This window comes from Sciurus carolinensis, unplaced genomic scaffold (assembly GCF_902686445.1).
Source record: "Sciurus carolinensis unplaced genomic scaffold, mSciCar1.2, whole genome shotgun sequence".
In the NCBI taxonomy this organism is placed as follows: Eukaryota; Metazoa; Chordata; class Mammalia; order Rodentia; family Sciuridae; genus Sciurus; species Sciurus carolinensis.
Genome location: NW_025920119.1, coordinates 4,217,535 through 4,234,510, shown reverse-complemented (window position 1 = coordinate 4,234,510; position 16,976 = coordinate 4,217,535). Strand labels below are relative to the sequence as shown.

General features: G+C 43.9%; 1 pseudogene; it reads right to left on the bottom strand.

The window, feature by feature from the left end:
• Positions 1-6,424: 6,424 nt before the first annotated feature.
• LOC124973706 (SH3 domain-binding protein 5-like) lies at positions 6,425-7,601 on the bottom strand (annotated as a pseudogene).
• Positions 7,602-16,976: the final 9,375 nt, after the last annotated feature.

The window sequence follows — 16,976 nt, the reverse complement described above, 5'->3', positions numbered from 1 at the left end:
AGGTCCACCAGGGCATGAGCAGGGTCATGCCAGGAACAGACATGCACATGCAAAGGTGCATGTGCAAAGTTGCACATGCAAAGGTCCGCCAGGGCATGAGCAGGGTCATGCCAGGAATGGACATGCACGTGCACAGGTGCATGTGCAAAGGTCCATGTGCAAAGGTCCATGTGCATGCACCAGATGCAAGAGGGATAGTCACAGAAACTGCGTGCCTGGAGCATACCTCGATCTTGGGGGGACTGTGGAGTGGGAGCACTGCGGTTTTGGATCCAGAACCTGCTGATCCACCAGCTGACACATTGACGTTTCCTGATCCTCTGGGAAGGGTTATAGATGTTGGTTGAAGTGCAGCAGTTGTGGTGATGGCAGGGATCCCTCCTCTTGTGCTGGTGCAGTGCACGTGCCCCTCCTCAGAGGTGTCCAGAATGGCTGCACACCTGGGCTGGAGTCAGTGGAGGTGGTGGGTGGTGGGAGGGCTGAGTAGACTCTGACTGGCAGGTAGAGGGCGGCTCTTGGGATATGCAGCAGGTGGGTACTAGGGTGACACATGGGGGTTTTTGCTGGTTGTACCTATGCTTCCAGTACAGGACAGGCCCATGCCTCCTTGAGGGCACTCTTCTCTGGAAAGGTGGGCAATGGCTCAGGTCCCAATGTGCACACTCCACATGCCACCAAGGGTGGAGGAGGGTGGTGGTGGGCTGGAGCAGGGCTGCCAGCGGGAGATGCCATGGGCCTCTGAAAGGGGAAGCAAGGACAGGAGATAGGTGGTGCACCAGCACAGGACTGGTCCTGCAGGTGTGTAGCAAGTGAGCAAGCAGGGATGGCATCACCAGGATATCACTTGCTGGGCCTGGGACAGGACACTGTCCTCCGCTGTCACAGTGAAGGTGTGATCCAGCATTTGTATCTGGTGAGTGCAGGCGGTGGTGGGTTTGACAGCTAGGCGCTCTTGCAAAGGCAGGAATCCCTCTGCCCATGCCCCACCCCAGACCTGTCAGAGAGCTGTCCATTGCCCTGCAAGCGTTTGACCAGAGAGTTGTCCTGGTCCTGCAAGGGTCTGGCCAGACAGAAGGGGAACTGCTGGGGAGCAAGTTTTCTGGTGGTGGTAGCTTGGGATCAGGGACTGTCTTCCTGCACTTCCTCTGGGAACACTGGAGGGGACAGCTGCTGAAAACAGGGCATGAGTGCCCCCAATCTCTGACTGAGGGCTTCAGCAGGGCAGGATGGGAGGGACTGGTACCCTGGTATACTCTCCTTTCCCTCTGTAGGGAAGCCAGAATACCCCAGCTCATGTGCTCACAAAGTCTGGTTTTATTTATTTTGGGGCTGCTTTCTTCGAATTCAGTATAAATATTCTCCAATTGTTTGAGTGTGTCTTTGCTTAGCTGTTCTGGGGACACTAGTAGGCTTCCTACTGATTCCACAGTGGAAGACCTGTTCACCTGTGACCAATTCAATCCAACACAGACACCTTACAGACCTAGAGATTCCCTCAGCATTCACTGTTGGGAGGTTCAATCTGTCAAGCGTACTGGTGTCCTGCAGATGGAAGGACACCCTGCCAGAGTTAGGTGTGAGTTTTGGACCTCAAGCTTCCCATAACTTACTGAGCAGCTGTGCATGCTCCTCCACCCTCAGGTGTGAAGATCTGCCACTCTTCATCGCAGGTGGAGTGCTGGGTGGGTTTCTGGACTGGGAAAAATATTGTGAGCAGTGCCTGGAGGAGCCAGGCAGGAGGGACCCTCAGCTGGGACCACTGTCCAAAATGGATGCTCCTCAGGTCCTCTCACTGCCCACGGGTTCTCCCAGGTGCAGCCTGCAGGGTGAAGGTGTCGCTGGTGCTCATGGTGCCTGGTGCTGTTATTCTCAGAGGTGAATCCTCCTGACCCTTTTTGGTGGTACTACCTGGCAGGATGCAGTGGGGACCAGGACCCTGGATAGAGAGGGATCACCCATAACCCAGATGAGTTGTGTGCAACCACAGACTAGCACTCCTCTTCCAGTGGTGAAAAAGTTGGGGTGGGGTTGCCAAGAATGTGAGCCTGAGACTCGGTGTGCAGGACCTCCCTGTGACAGCACAGCTGAGCTGGTACATGTCTTGAATCTTCCTCTGGGGTGGCCAGGACAACTACTTGCCCAAGTGTAGTGAATTCATAGTACTGTCAGGAAAATGGCTGTGAGTTGGAATGTGTCCCCCACCATAGGCCTCCCCCATACCCTCAGGCTGGGAATTTCTCAGTGTCCTCTTTCAGACCCCTTTTCCTGCTGCATAGGGCACAAATCTGGACACCTCCTAGATCATGCCTGCCTCTGGTGTCTGGGGCGCTGACTGCCTGGATGAAGGGGGTGAGGGAACTTGGCCACACCCAGGAGGTCCTGGAGCCTGAGATTGGTCAAGCTCTTTAATTTCTAATAAGAAATGTAAACACAGTCTTTATTTCTCATTTAAAACAGCAATTATAAAAATTATATAAACAGTCTATAAAGAAGGATTCCAGCACCCAAGGGGTCCTCATCATTGTCATTGGGGTGTACTATCTTCATGTTTTACTTCTAGATAGACTCCCCTTCCCATGAGAAAGAGGGAGTCCTTAGGAATGCTTAATGTAGGGGTTTCTCAAGGTCATTTTGACATACTATGTATAGTTAGGGTGGGGACATATTGACTTAAGAGGTGACATGGTGGAATCAGGAAAACGAATGTTAAAGAAATTGAACTCAGATTTGACCAGGATTCCTTGAATGTGGCCTTACCTTTTTGAGTGTATGGATGGTGTTGTATGCAGGTGTTGTGCAGTCATTTAAAGGAATGTACATTGTGACCACAGATACACACTTAGAGGATGAACTTGCACATATACTAAGCCACACAAAGTCTTTGCTGTGATTGTCAACAATGTTCTGATTCACAAAGACCTTTCTCTCCCTCTTCTTAGATGGAACAGAACCTGGAGTCCTGGAAATTGCCTTTGAAGATTCAAAATTTTGCTTTGGACATAAGAAAACATTGATGTTGGAAATGACTGTGAAAAAATTGAGTTAACAATTGATTTCTAAATGTGGAAGCACAATACAGTAATACATAGTTCTCATATTATGTATAATATAAATATATAATTGCTTCTACATTATCAAGTTAAATTTCATGAGTACGTATTTGGTCTCCTTTAAAGTTTATATCATCAGGACAAAACCCCATTTTTATTCTCTCACTGGGAATTATTTATTCCCACACTGAAAATTTTTCTTAGAATTGGGTTCAGCTTATATTTGCATACTTAGAGTTGTATACTCATGTTCTAAAAACATCTAGAGTCCCTTGCACATATTGACTAGTAATTTATTTTTAAATTGAATGTAATGATATGTATGTATGCACACACACATACACATGTGCCTAGATTAGGTGTTAATATCACCCTTTTCTGCAAGAGGAAACAGAAGCACACAGAAGCTACAAAACATGCCCAGGATCCCATATGGCTTACCTACTGAATATTTGTGTCTCCTCCTAATTTATATCTTCAATCTCTAATGCCAGTGCAATGCCATGACAAGTGGGGTCTGTAGGAGTTGGATTTAGATAACGACATGGGGACATGGCTGCCAAGATGAGTTGAGTGTTCTTAGAAGGTGAGGAAGAGACCAGGGTTCATGTGTTCTCTGCCAAGTGAAGACACAGTGAGAAGGCAGCCAGCTGTGAGCAAGAAGCTCAATCTGCTAGAACCTTGACATTGAACTCCCAGCCTCCCAAATGGAGAGAAAAAAAAATAATTTTTTTTTTAACATTCCCAGGTTCAGGTATTTTGTTTAGCACTTGCAGCTGACTAGAACAGCTAGTGAAGAGACTTTGTGAATATCAAAATGAAGTGATGTATACAAAGTGGTCTATGAATATTAGCTATTGCATTATCATCTTCATCATCATAACCATTTTTCATAACCGAATGGCATAGGAGCTCTTTTCACACCTGATTCAATTCCAAAGGAAGTCACCGGACTTTGATCCAGCAGACAGAGGCTATGGACTGCTCTAGATGAGCAGTACCCAGATTTGCAGGTAGTTTGTGGCCACTTTAAGGATCTACATAGACATTTGGCTGCTCTGTAATTGAGTTTTTTGGGGCCATCATGAGAATTATACCCCTGGTCAAGTCAATACCATCCCCTTTTAGGGTGGCCAAGTTAATCATGACCAGTCATTTACATCTTGGGTCATTCTAAAATCAATATGAATTTTCTCTTCCTCAGACACCTGTAAAAACATGAATGACAGGTGATGTCACTGAACAACTGACACAGGAGTAGAGAGCTCGAAGAGCCTGAAAAGGAGCCAGGCAATCAGAGAAGAGATTATAGCAAGGCTAGAGGAGGCCAATCTCTGTCCAGGGGGCTGTGGTCAGAGCCAGCAGAGTTCATTCTGGGACCTTCTCAGGATGGAGCCTTGGTAAGAGAGTAGATATGACCAGCCATGAGCTGTGTGGAAGGAGGATGGATTTTGGATTCTGGTGGAACTAGATTGGTATTTTAGATTTATAAATTTATAGCTAAGAAACGCTGAAGAATTAGGTTCAATTACCTGAGATTCAATTTTCTCATCCACCAATTGGGCACTGTAAATTAACCTTCTCTACAAAGATTGGAGTGCAGATGTATGAGGTTATATTTGCAAAGCAATATTTTTTTGGCAATAGGAGACTGGAAAGTGCAAGAAGAAAGGATTGTGAAGCCAGGAGAAGCTGGTTGACATCCTGTCTTTTCAGTCTCCTACCTAATTGACTTCAGGTAAATCACTTTAGTACTCTGCGTTTTAGTTTCCTTGTATTGGAATAATAACTGAACATCCAGCCCAGATTGTTTATAGTAACTATATGAGGTCACACATGCAAAGATTTGAGTGCAGGGCACACAGCAGTGTATGAACTCAGTGAAGAGAGGGTGCTATTTTTGTAAATATGGTTTTTATTCACCCCAAACTGGGCTTAGAGGAAGTGTTCAGTTCCATGATGGGTTCTTCAGGTCCAATCAAGAACCTATTTACATCCCCACAGTAGGTAAGCTGAGGAGTGTTGGTAAGTGATAGAAACACCAAAAATATATTAAAGTAATGAAATACCAAATAAAAATAACACATGCCTGAATTATTTACAGGTGCAGGCAGACCCCAACTGAAGACAGTTTGATGTAGGATTCTTTTTCAAAAGCAGTTTTTATTATATTCAAGGTATTAAAGTAAGTACCAAATAATCTTGTAATCGGGATACTGTATTCATCAATAAAAAAGGAGAAACCACTACAGTATGAAGAGATATACCAATGACTAAAGTATACAGATCTGACAGTTAACAAACATGAACTGGGGAGGTGGCTTTCTTTTAGAAATGCTAAATTTTCTTGTAATGGGACAAATAAAATACAGTGTTCTAAATATGCATAATCATGAAAATAAAAAGAGCAGAGCAGTCTTAATACTTGTAGTATGAGCATAACAGACACCATTGCTTCTATTTAACAGCCTTAACCAACACATGCCTACCCCATTTCCTAGCTTTAAGGACAATCTCCTCTAAGGAATACTAGTGCAACATACCCTTAAATGATTTGTTTTTAAAGTAACACCTACAGACAAATCAACACCTTGTCAAGCTAGATATAACAATGGCAACAATTCTTCACAGGCAATTTTCTTAGAATAAATCCCCTTGACTGGCAGGATAAGGTTGTGCTATAGAACCTCCTTCCCAAAGTTACAAATCACCTTCTATGACCTGTCCTTACTACCCTCTTCCCCCTTCCCCACACTCTTATTCACCTTCCCCCCCAAAAAACTGCAGTTCATGGCAGTCTTTCTAGAAAATGGTTGATGAATGTCCCAGCATGCACGCTTTAAAAAAAAAGCACCTCTGAACAACAGAGGTAATGGACATGAATTGTGTTCTTGCATTTCATGCTAAGCCTTCACTAGGTCAAAAACGTGTGTTCTGAGTATTTAGATTTTTTTAAAAATTTAGATGCTCTGGGATATAATGGGAGAGAACATCTTGCTGTCCCCAAACTGGGGTAAGAAGGGAAAGAGATGCAAGTTGGCACTCCCAGTTTCATCAAGCTTCCAGCCCTCTTCCTGGCTCAGTTCTTTCACAGGAGCTAATTATTGATTCCTGAGCACTGTTACAGGGACTGCTCTGCAAAGGCTGTGACCCTGGTCACAGTCCACCTGCAACAACCCTGCTCTGTAAACCCAGCTCAAGAGCTCTTACCAGATGGAAATCCTTCAGCCCTCTAGGTCACTGAAACTTCATTAGTGTAGTTTAGAGTAGATGCTTAAGATTTGGCATATATTATTTAATATATTATTAGCACAACATTCTCCAGTTTCATGTATAAATACTGATTTGAACATGGGCCAGGGCCCTGGATGCCACTATTTTTTTAGGTCAGCAACAATCCCATCTCTTTCCTTGGAGACCTGAAAGGAGAGATGCTTCAGCTGGTCTCCAAGGCCTGGCCCTCAGGGGAGGTGTTGCTTTGGCTCTTGGCCCTGCTACCACCACCACTCCAGTTGCTGAGACCTCGATTGTTGTTGGCTTTGCACTGTTTTTTTCTCTGCCCCTTCTGCCCTGTCTCCTCATTCTCCCTCACATTCAGGGAAGGATGCCCTGCTGCATTCACTTCAAGGACCCAGCACTGGGAACATATTCCCAAACTCTGACAGGGACACTGGGTTGGAGACATCCAGGCTGCCAGATCCTTTGACTGCAGGGAACTGGTTGGATATCTCAGATGGGCTCAGTGGTCCTGAACTAAACCTGACTCAAACTGTTTTTGAGTCATCTTCAAACACAAAGTTACTACAGAAATAGCATCCAGCTCAGGCTGGCTCCCCACCTGGTCCTCCAATGACCTGCTACTTCCCTTGGTGACCACCACAGCCCCCAGAACCCTTGGCACTGAAGCACAGCTGAGGCTGGTGAAGGATCTCATTGGAGATCCTCCCCAAGTTTTCAGGGCTGCCTAGCACTTGCCCTTTGCCAGTGTCAGTGTGGCTTGCAGTTCATCCCAGTCTTCTTCAGCTGCTCAAGCTGCAGACAGTACTTTCCCTTGAGTTCAAAATAAGCTCTGGACTTGTTGATGACCCTCTTGAATTTCTTCTCTAGCTGTCACATGCCGCCCATGGCAGCATTGTACCTGGAACCTGGCTGCAGCCTCCTTAAGAAACAGCTTGCTTCTCCTCTTGGTCTGCCCCACTTCCAGACTCTCCATCTCCTGCCAGGTCAACTGCAGCCTGTCATCCTCCAGTAGCCGGAGGTCACTTTGACAGCACAGAGCATGTCTGTGGCCCTCTGGACATCGTGAGTGGCTTTCTGCACCTGCTGCTCCCATGCTCCACTCCATGCCTCCCAGTAGGACTTCCAGTCCTCCAAGGCTTTGCCAATTTTCCTCACCAGTTCATCCAGTTTCACTGTTGCCTCAACCAGAACCAAGAGGGACTTGTGATGAGTATTCTCAGGTTCAGTCTCCTGCCTGTTGATAGCATCTGTGGATTGATTTAACTTCTCCAGTTCTCCCTGTATCCAGGGGCCCACCTCTTCCCCTGCCATTCCCGATCATCTCTTCACAAGCCCAGCAAGATCAGGGAATGACTGTGGCTGGCACCAGGGAGGTTCCCCTGGCCAATTGACTTGGGACTTTTTGACTTTACAATGATGCAGGAATGACATGCATTCAGTAAAAACCGTATTTTAAATTTGCTTCCTTTCCTGAACCCATTATAAATAGTGTGATGATCTCTCACGATGCTGGACTGTGGCTGGACCCCTGCTCCCAGTCAGCCTCAGGATCAGGAGAGGAAACATCTGACTCTCTACAGTGGGCTGTGGCCCTCTTAAGTGGGCTGTGAACCTCTACATTGGGCTGTGACTCGACAGTGGACTGTGACCCTCTACAGTGGGCTGTGCTCAGAGCAAGGATGTGTGGTAGAGTCGCTGCATTGGTGCATTTTTGACTTTTAGTGTTTTCTGAAGGGTTTATTACAACATCGCCCCATGTAGGTAGAGAAGTATAGGGCCAGACAGGGTCTAGGGTCAACAACATGCAATAGTGTTGTATTCCAGAGACAGCAGCAGCAGAGATGTCAGTCTTTTGGGATGTCTAGTCTGTTGTTCTAGTGTTTCTTTTTGAACCATGTGACCTTGAGGTGTTTCCCAGAATAGAGAGTCCCTCTCCACCTTACTGGTTTAGGACAGGGCTGATGGACTTGCTCAGAGCAATAGAATACAGTGGAGGTTGGGATACCAGCAAGCGCCAGACCTGGTCTTGCCTGCCATGCTCTTCCTTTTATGCTTCTGTCATTTTCCAACAGAATAACATGCTCTGATGGATCTAGAAAAAGGATACCCATGGGGGAAATCTGAACCCAACTGGCAGCCTGGACCAAGTTTAGCCAAGACCAGGAGAACAAAGTCACAAATGTTTGTTCTAGTAGTCATTGAAATGTTGAGGGTGTTGGCTACCCCATGAAACTGACAATACATCCCTCTGGGTTAAAGGGGACAAGAAGAGGTATGTTCCTGGACTGGACTGTTTGGCAGGAGTGGTGACATCAGCATAAGAAGTTCAGCCTTATTCCCCCACTTTCTTATTCTCCCTTGCAGGTGACTGACTCTCTCGCTGATCCCAATTAGAAGTCAAGAGTGAGTAAGGCACTGACAGAGTCAGGAAAGGTCAGCACTCACCTTCAGGGCCCCAGGTAGGATGCAGCAGTGTGGCCAGAGGGTACAGAAGGCCAAATGGAACTTACCCAAGCACAATTAAGAAGGAAGACAGAAACCCAAGGCTCTTGGGCCAGTGACACCCCTTTGGATATGTTCTTCCGAAACATTTCCTCAGTGTTACTGGTTTTACCTTGTTCTGCCTGTGATTGGGAATATTTGGGGAAAATGAAGTTCAGTGGAGTTAGCCAGCATGGCCTCCTTGAACACTCCTATAATTGTTTTGTAAGTAAATCACATATTTTCTTTAAAATTGCAGTGGAATACATGATGCTTGTTACAGACTGAATATGTGTCCTCCCAAAAAGTTCATATTTGGAAGCCCTAATTCCCTGCTGGTGGGTATAGGAAGTGGGGCCCTTGGGAAGTCATTAGGTCACAAGGGTGGGGCCTTCATGAGTGGGATTTGTTCCCTTGGGAAAGAAACCATAGACAGCTCTCTGGCCCTCTTTCCACCATAGGAAGATGCAAGGAGAAACTGCGAGTCTGCAACCCAAAACAGGGACTTCCCCAGAATCCACATCCCAGCATCTTGATGGTGGACCCCCAGGTTGCAAAACTCTGAGAAATAAATTCCTGTTGTTACTGGCTGCCCAGTTAATTGTACCTTGTGGGAGTCTGAACCCAAGAAAGACAGTGCTGATCCATACTTTATCCCTATATGTAAATACACACAATCCCCTGGGCACATAAATTGAAAATTAACTGATATTCCTTTTCACATAAAAAACAACATTTCTCATGCCAACCAAAAGATCTAGATCATTAACTTTCATGTCCACAAGAGGATTTTCTGAGTATGAATGCTCTGTAACTTACATGATCTTCTTTTACTGAAAATTTGGGAAGATTGCAATTGTGCTCTTAAGGATAATTTTGCTTCTTAACATTCTTCATTTCCTTAAGATGTAATCCCATTAGTGTCTGGCTTATAATGGTATTACAATAAGTGGTGGTGATGATAAGCATTGCATTAAGTTGGTTAGGAGTCACACATGTTGGTATATACATAGACCCCATCACAAAACTACACATTGCAATCCATCGCACCATGGGCATGTCTGGAGGAGAATGGAGAGGTGCAGGTGGTGAGGGTCTAAAAAGAGGGATGGGTGAATGACAGGAGCTGAATGGGTGCTATTTCTTGGCAGATTCTTTGGATAAGGATTGAGTCCTAGGGGACATGATAGGAATGGTCAGAAGTTGATGGTCTCTTGATCATTTTGTCAGTATGACAATTAATGACACTCAGTCTCAAGCAGAGCCACTCCTGGACCCTGACAGAAAAGTATGATACAGAGCAGGGGAGGGAAAAAGCTCTTCTAACATGCTGCAAGCAGGAATGCTCTGAATATGAGTCTAAACTAATAAAGGTTTGTTACACCATCTAAATCTGGAGGCTAACATTAGGGGACTGCATTATGACTTACAAGGAACTTAGGCACATTTTTTGTTATAGGGCTCTTCTTTCACAAATTTATTAAGATTATATTTTATAAGTATGCTGGTGTGAGGAAGAATATATGGAGATTATACAGTGAATTATTTTCTGTAACCAAACAATCCAGAGGTGGAATCAATGGATCATACTATTATATTTTCAAATTTTTGAGGAATCTGCATACTATTTTCTGCAATGGCTGCAACAACTCACTTCCCACCAAAAGTATAAAGAGAATGGCCTGGAAGGCCAGGCAGTGCATGGCAAGGTTTGAGCCCCTGCAAGATAGCCCCTTTCAGGGTGATGTGTGGCACTGTGGGAGTGAAGCTGAAGCTGCTGTGAGACCCCAGGAAGGCAGAGATGCTGTGACAGGTACGACTGCTGAGGAAAAGTACAGGTAGCATGCAACACCTGCCCAAGATAGTGGCCATGTGGACTGCAACCAGCAAGACTGTACAGGCAGGACTGCCTGGACCCTTGGATCCCACATCCATGGATCATAGTGAGCCTGGGTACTGAACGCTCCAAAACTCTAAGCCAAAATAAACCTTTCCTCTTTTTACATTGATAATCTCAGAAATATTGTTATACTAATAAAAGAATGGCCAAATGTCTCACTATCCCTCTCCCCTTTAGTAAGCCTCAAGGAACCCAATTCTAGAGAGTAAAGAATTATCTCCATTCTTCTTGTCAGGAGACCCATCCGTATCCATCTCCCTTTCTCTCAGATTGTGTACTGATATTAAGTTTAAGAGAAGAAAGTTCTCTTGAGAAGGCACAGAAGAGCACAAGTTTTGACAGAATCTTATGCACTGATAAGTTCACAATTTATTTCAGGCATTTGGGATCAAAGGGTAGCTTTCAGCTCATGTGTGGATACAGGATGGGGTGGGCCTTGCATGCTCCACACAGTCCTAAGAAAGCAGTAACCAAATGAACCGCTCAGATGAAATTCAAGTTTAATGTGCTGATCATGGTTGTTCATGAAATCACACTGGCCAGTTTCTTGCCCAATCGCCATTAGTGCCCCTTAGTGTATAGACCAAGCATCAGCACATCTGTTGAGGAAGCTCATGTTTAGTACCACTGTGTATGCAAACCAGGGCTGCCACCATATGCTTCAGAGAGGGCAGCTCTTCTGATAAAATGGAGGCGAGAAGAAAACAAGAACACATCCTTCTTTCCACGTTTTCCTTTATTCTTACACACACAGAAGAAATTTATTTCAAGGATCCTGTGACACCCTGACCACCAGGCCTCACCTTGAGCAACCAGGAAGCCTCCAACAGTGCTCTGACAGGTCCTCAGCCTTACCTGAGCAGAAGGAAAGATGCCCAAGAGCTTAAATCACAGGGGACGCACCCAACATGCTCCTGGTGCTCTGGCCATGATGCTTACATGCAGAGAAACAGTCTCCTGAAGATAGTGATTCACAGTCCTAAAAAATGGGTTCAAAAATTGTAACTTTATTTTAAAAATGAGACCTGGAACATTTCAGTCTTTGGTTTTGGGGGATTGACTTATTTCGCTTAGCATGATATTCTCCAATTGCCATAACTTCATTCTTTAAGGCTGAGTAATATTCCAACATATGTATATAGACCACATTTTCTTTATCAATTCATCTTTTCAAGGGCACCTAGGTTGGTTCCATAGGTTAACTATTGTGAGTTGAGCTGCTATAGACATTAAAACTGATACATATAATCAAATCAACTTTGTGGTTTTATGTATCAGTTTTTAAAAAAGCCATTTATCAAAGGAAATGGGAGCTGTGAATAAGTAATATTTGACATAACAACTGAGCATTAGTGGTATCTGCAAGGGGTCCTGGAGTCAATACTCCATGGATACTGAGGGAGAACTATGTATTATCTTATTGGTTTGTTCTCTCTGGACTACTGTGACTAACAGAGAAACACAGACATGGGGGCAGTTTCCTAATTGTCCTCCAAAGGGTCCTTACCTCTTGGTGTTCACACCATGTGCAATCTCTCACGCTGAAATGGGATTGGCATACGTGGCCAGTACAGCATGGCAGGATTATTGTGCAGCACTTCCTAGATCAGGTTGTAGCAGTGTTTTCATCTTAGTTGCTTCTTGGCACTCAGCTGAAAGAGCTCCATCTCTGGATCAGGAACTAGGAAGAGCAGGATATGGAATCTGTGCCTAAGGCTTCTAGGTAATTGTTATTATTACAATTATTGTGTATTAAATTTGGAGATCTATTGAAATAAGCTAGTCACATTATCCTCAACAGCTTTTCTGTGATCAGAACAGCAGTGCACTGCCTGATATTTGAGGGTTGGCTGTCAAACTTTGAGGTCCAGAGTCAGGTTTATGGCAGATACCTCTGACCTATCCATAAAAATGGATTCATCACATTTTTTACACTTAATTCAGTTTTTTCCTCTTGGGCCACTTTCAGTGCTCTGACCTTGTCAGGCTTCAGAATCATCAGAGGGGCTCCACAATTACAAGTGTCTGGGCTTCACTTGAGGCAAGATTTTAAAGCCGAAGCTCTGCAGACTGGGAGCAAACAACTGAGAGTTGTTTTCATCAGAAGTACAAAATTTTTTGTGGGTATAGTCGATATAATGTTGATATGTATTTAACACATGAATATGAGTCGTATTTAGTCATCTGCCATTTGTTTCTGTGTATTCCTACTTTTTCCATCTTCAATGACACTTTTGCTCCCACTACCCCATCCCCTCCTGTTTTTTTTTCTTTTTCTTTCTTTCTTTCTTTCTTTTTTTTTTTTTTTAGCCAACAAAGGAGAACAGTTATGGGTTGGTTGGTTGTTAATTGCATTTTATTTCTTCAGAATAGTGATCATAAGAATTGTGTGACATATAGGGCTGTGGAGAGAGATAATGTAGACTGATTTCCTATTGGATTCCATATTGAGTTTAATCATCCATCCATCCATCACTTTATTCTCTCTAAACATATTAATGAAGTACCTACTGCTTGCCAAGAACAATTGTATCTAAGTACTGTGAGAGAACAGACCAGGTCCCTTCCCAGTTGACCCTCACAACCTAAAGATGAAAGACTGATGATAAACAGATATGGAAATAATGTGGTTCCCAGGGATGACTCTCATGACATGAAATACCAGTAGGCAGCAAAACTATACCATTTTCTAAAAGTCATTAAGGAAGACTCACTGGAGAGTGTCCAAGGTATCATAGGGTATAGGTACTTGCTGAAGGATGCAGACTAGTTGTGATTAATGCAGGTTCTGGCAACACATACTGAGAACTGGCTACATCTGAGCCCTGGGCTGGACAATTGGATGGATACTACAATGGACACCATGATGTCTGGGAGCAACTCACCCAGTCTAATGCACTAACATTTCTCCTCTTCTCCTCTTCCTTTTCCCAATTCCATCTTTCTGGCATACTATCCACCAGATGAATCAGAATCCTAAATTAGAATATTCATTGAGAAATGTCACTACCCAGCAGACTCCCAAGGCTGGTTTCCATGACTAACTCTCAGCAGCAACTTGAAACCATAGGCGTCTTCCTTGTAATCACTTATGAGCACAAGGACTTTTCTGGAAAAATCAGAAAGAGGACTCCAAAACTTAGGGGAAGAAAATCAATGTCTAAATTTAACAGAGCCCCAAATTAACAGGATTCCATAATTGATTGCACTTTGCAATCCAGTGCAACAATTCTGAAGTTGATTTGAGGAAGAGGAGTTAGGTTTTTCTAGTTTTTGGAATATTTTCAAGATATGATAAATAGAACAATGTATTTTGGACATATGTGTGCATGGACAGTGCACAGATGACATTACATTTAGACCCTGACAGTGCAAGAGGTTTTCTGTAGGACACAGATGGAATCTCAAAGCAGTAATATAAAGATTATTTTTAAAAAATAACAAATGCTAGAGAGGACTTGGAGAAAAAGGAATTCATACTGTAGGCAGAAATGTAAATTAGCACAGCCATTGTGGAAAACAATATGTTGATTCTTCAAAAAACTAAAAATAGAGCCACCATATGATCCAGCAATCCAACTACTAAAAGTATATATCCAAAGGAGAGGGGCTTGTCATACCAAAAAAAAAAAAAAAAAAAAATCCCTGCACACACATTTATTGCAGGACTACTGGTAACAGGTAAACAGGGCATCCACCCAGATGCCCTGAAGTGTCTGAAAGGATCAAGAATATGTAATATATATACACAATGAACCATTACTCAGCCGTGAAAAGAATGAAATCCTGTCATTTTCATTAAAATGGGTGGACCTGGAGATGATTGTGTTAAGTGTATTAAGCCAGACACTGAGAGAGAAATGCCACACATTCTCAGTGATTTGTGGAAACTAATGAGTCAGTATCACAGAAGAACAAAATGGAAGCAGGGTACCAGAGACTGGGAAGAGCAGGAGATGGGAGGACCCAGAGAAGTTGAAGTAGGGGGTCCCAAAACACAGGAAGGATTAGTTCTGGTTATTCTTTAACACAGTAGGGTAATTTTAGGTTAAAACATATACTTAAAAATGATATACTTAAAAATGAGTAGAAGAACACACAATTCCCAACACAGAAAAAAGTATTGGTTGAAGAGATGGTGTCATACAACTACTCAATTCCAGGCAGCCTCAAGAAGGCACACTGCCACAGGGAGACCTGGCATGCCTTTATTTGAAGGGTGAGTGGGTGCAGTGAGAAGTCCTACTTAGCCTATATGCAGGATTAAAACAAAGCCAGCAAGATGCCAAGCGTGATATTGGGGTTATATATGAAAACAGATGCTTCATTGTTCCTGACTTAATATCTTATTCATTGCTTCCTGCATATCAGAGTGAGGGAGACTGACAATCCATTTTCCCTATAGATGGAAGTGGGCATTACCCTAATTATTATGCATTCTGTATAGGTACTGAATTACCACCATGTACACATAGAGATACACAAATACTGTGTCTCAATAAAAGACAAGTAAAATGTTTGCCTTAATAATGTGTCTCTGGTGTGTGTGTGTATGTGTGTGTGTGTGTCTGTCAAGGATTTAAATGCACAATGCAACTATATTAAAAGAAAGAATTGGTGGTTTTTTAAAAAGTAGCAATGCCAAAGAATGACAGAAACCTGGAAACAATGAAGACTGATACTACTTATTTATTTATTTATTTATTTATTTATTTATTTATTTATTTATTTATTTTCAGATTTAAGTGATGCAAAATACTCAAAAGCTTACAAATTGCAGTGAATCCACTCACAGGGATAGTGCCAAGGAGTGGACTTGGGATGTCTTCATTTGAATCCAAGGTGACAGTAGCTGCATTTACTTAAGCTGGCCACTGCAGGGATTTGGTTAAAAGCTCTTCAGTGCTAAGGGCTAAGATTCTGGGGCCCAAGTACACATCGCTTCATAACATCAGCTGGCACTTAAATCTGGGGATGCTTAATAGGTAGAGCAGGAAAGCAGGTAGAGTCAACCCTTCTTCCATCCCCCTAGGCTTAGCATCTCAGAGTCTACCAGTGCAGCCCCACTGCTAGCTTCATTTGGAGGCGCTCCGAAGTGGCCCGTCCAGCAGGGTTGAAACTGAAATGGGGCAAGTGAGCAAGGGACAATGGTTGACCTGCTGAGTGGTGCATCTCACGGGGAGGCCAGGTAGGTCCTCCCATTTCCCCCAGCCATTTCTCTGACCGCTGCCTGGAACAGGCTGTCCCTGCAAAGACAGGGAGCCAAGTTTGCACCCCTCTTGGAAAGGAGTTTTTTGCCTCCCACTCAACCGAGAATCATGATGCTCAAGCACTGTGGGTTCAGAGAATGGGACCTGGGTGGATTTGCATAGCTCGAAGAACCCAGGTGGGTTGCAGGGTGAGGCCCAGAGAGAGGATGCCTAGGTAGAGGGACTACTCAGTGTGCAGCAGCTCAGGTGTATGGGTGGGATGCATTAGGGGTCCAGGACATGTTGTGCTATGCAAATGTGCAGTAGGTGGGAAGAACCTGGTACTCACTAGTAGGAACAAGTCTATTAAGCAGCACTGCATTAGGAGTCTAAATGAGGAAAAGGATCCTGTTGATTTTCTATTTTTTTTTTCTTATCAGGGATTGAACTCAGAGGCATTTAACTATTGAACCACATCCCCAGTTCTCCTTTTTTTTAAAATTTGAGACAGTGTCTTTCTAAATTACTTATGGCCTCCTAAATTGATGAGGCTAGCTTTGAACTTGTGATCCTCCTGCCTCGACTCCTGAGCTGCTGGGATCATAGACATGTACCACTGTGCCTTGTTTGATTCTTAAATTTCTAGCAATATTTTACCAGGTGCCCTGTCACTTCTCTGTCAACTCAGGAGCAATTCATCTTATTGGTGTGATTGGAAAATATGTGTAGTTAGTAACTAACCCCAGGCCTCAATTTACCTAATAGTTTTTTTAAGTTACCAGGAGACTTCGCAAAGTTATCTGAGACAATCATGTTCTTTAAGGGTTTCTGTCCTTCAGGGTCATCGCCTTGATGACCACAATGACTTGCAAGGCCAGAATGCAAGCCTGAGGCAGAGCACAGCATCAGCACATCCCGCAACCCGAGGCACCTGGAGCTGGTGCAGTGAGCCCTGTTAATGTTGAAGGTTTCCTTGATACAAAAGATCTGTGCCTGAGGCTAAAAGAGAAAGCCTGTTCTTGTGCCACTATAGTCCAGTGTAGCATTCTCTCCTGCTGAGCACTGATAGATTTCTAAGAAAAGTCAGGTTTCATGGAGGGGATGGGGAGCCAGTAT